This window comes from Diorhabda sublineata, chromosome 1 (genome assembly GCF_026230105.1).
Source record: "Diorhabda sublineata isolate icDioSubl1.1 chromosome 1, icDioSubl1.1, whole genome shotgun sequence".
Lineage (NCBI taxonomy): Eukaryota > Metazoa > Arthropoda > Insecta > Coleoptera > Chrysomelidae > Diorhabda > Diorhabda sublineata.
Genome location: NC_079474.1, coordinates 39,706,004 through 39,708,273, shown reverse-complemented (window position 1 = coordinate 39,708,273; position 2,270 = coordinate 39,706,004).

Sequence of the window (2,270 nt, the reverse complement as noted above, 5' to 3'; positions counted from 1 at the left end):
TGTCTTTTCCTTGCTCGCTGTCGGCAGTATTCGCTGCTCTTCTTTTCCTGGAGATGCGTAAATAGTAATGGAAATTCCTTTTTTATGTATGCGTATTGGTCCTAATCGATATGAGTCGACTAATCTTGAAATTTTGAAAGAAAATATAGATTGTTTTAACAACCTATCAAAATACATTATATTATTATTTATAATAACTTAATGAATATAAGTATGAGAAAGATCTTCCGTATATTCTAGAGGAATATGACACGTATGTATTTGTAAAATAAATATCAGAAAATATTATAGATCAAAATGATTTAATTTAAGTTATTTATGTAAAAAATTGGAGTATGAGTGAAGATTATAGCTAAGTAGAAGTCAAATTTAAAAAAATCATGAAATCTTTGATGATGATCGCACTAGTCCGTTATTTAATCGCTCCTATGAATATCGCTAGTAGTAAAAAACTACCATGAAAAAAGATAAGTACGAGGGTTACTAATCAAGTTTTGAGATAGAAAAATGAAAACAAATATCTTTAATTAGATATTGTTTTATTGTTTTTCAAAATATTATGCTCTAAGATCAATACCTTGCATGCGTTTGAACTAATTGTCGAAGCATTTTTGTCATACCGATTGAGGTACCTTCAAAACATGTGATTTGAGTGCAACGACCGCTTCTTCAAATGTAGAAAAACGTTGACCTCGTAATTTATTTTTGATATGCGGGAATAAGAAGAAACCATTGGGTGCCAAAGAAGAACTGCACGGCGGATAACCCATCAATTCGATGTTTTGATTGTCCAAAAACGTTTTTGTTCAAACTGATATGTGACAGCTCGTATTGTTGTGGAGGAGAATGATTCGTCTTCTGCGATTAGTTCCCCTCATTTTTTCAAACACTTCTGGCAAACAAATGCTGGTGTACCATTCAGAATTGACCATTTTACGTTGCTCTAATGGAACAGTTGCGATATGTCCAATTATTATTCTGAAGAAATAGGCGACCATTTGCTTCGAGTTGCTTCAAGCCGGAACAACTTTTGTATGATTTGGCTCGTCTTGAAAGATCCATACAATCTATTGTTGTTTAGTTTCGGGTCCATATGCATAGATCCATGATATATCCCCTGCTATGATGTTGAAGCACGGCGATTGAATTTTTTCAGCATTTCTTTGCACCAATAGGCACGAGTTTTTTGAGCAATTGTTTAAAATTGTCTCTTTTCTAGCCACTAGCGATTAATTCCTGAAGTCGGAGTCTTTTGGGAATTCAAAATATTACTACATAATTACTGTTAATTGCAATGATTAGAAAAGTTTATTTTCTATTTAGAGGAAAATAATTATTACTGATGTTAACATTCTTATCTGAAAAATCTTAATTTTTATCCGCACCTGTTTTCTTTCTAGCCATTTATGACATAACATGAGACAGACATCAATTTGGAAATTTAAGGGATTATAGCAATCATTAGAGAATGATATAATAAATTTTACTCTATTTTAGAACCAATCGGCATAGGAATATACTTAAATAAATGAGTTATTCCAAGAAAATATGCAAGGCGCTCTATATCTGGGGTTATCTCAGGACTAGCAAGAGCTAACCAGCATTGCAGATATAGGAGAGAGCATAATTACAAAAATAATCGATTTAATCACCTCAATTTTCTCATTTTTGTTCATGCTTACCATAACTATCTGAAATAACGAAAATTTTTAAGACGGTTATATTAGCTTCACCTGTATGTAGGTTTGTGAGCTTTTTTGATAATTTGTAATTCTCCTTAGAGTTTATTACTGTTAGTATATCCCACCACTTTAATTTTCGTTCGTCTGACGAGCGGGATTACGCGTCAACTTTCGAATTCGCCGGTCGTAGGTTAAATCCCGTTCACGTGTGGAAAAAGTTTCTTTTTCAGCAAATATGTTTTAGAAACTATCCCTGCGAATTTTCTTCTTATATCGAAACAAATTTCACAATTTTTAAGCTTATTTTTTAAAAATATTTTCAATTTTTTATTTTGATGTGTTTTGAAAGTGTGTTTTTGGCTTTTTCAATTTACATTTATCTACGTTTAATTATATATTTTCAGTCTCAGAGACTGAAAGCTGTCATGTAAAAGAGGTTGAGTACAGTTTCTGTCGAACAATCCAGAACAGTATCCTGATAAATATCCTAATTTTTGAAGACACTATCCGAGATGACATAAGGATCGCATGTTCTTTGCAGATATACGTAAACCTTTAGTGGAACATGGTTTATTTTGCTTATTTTTA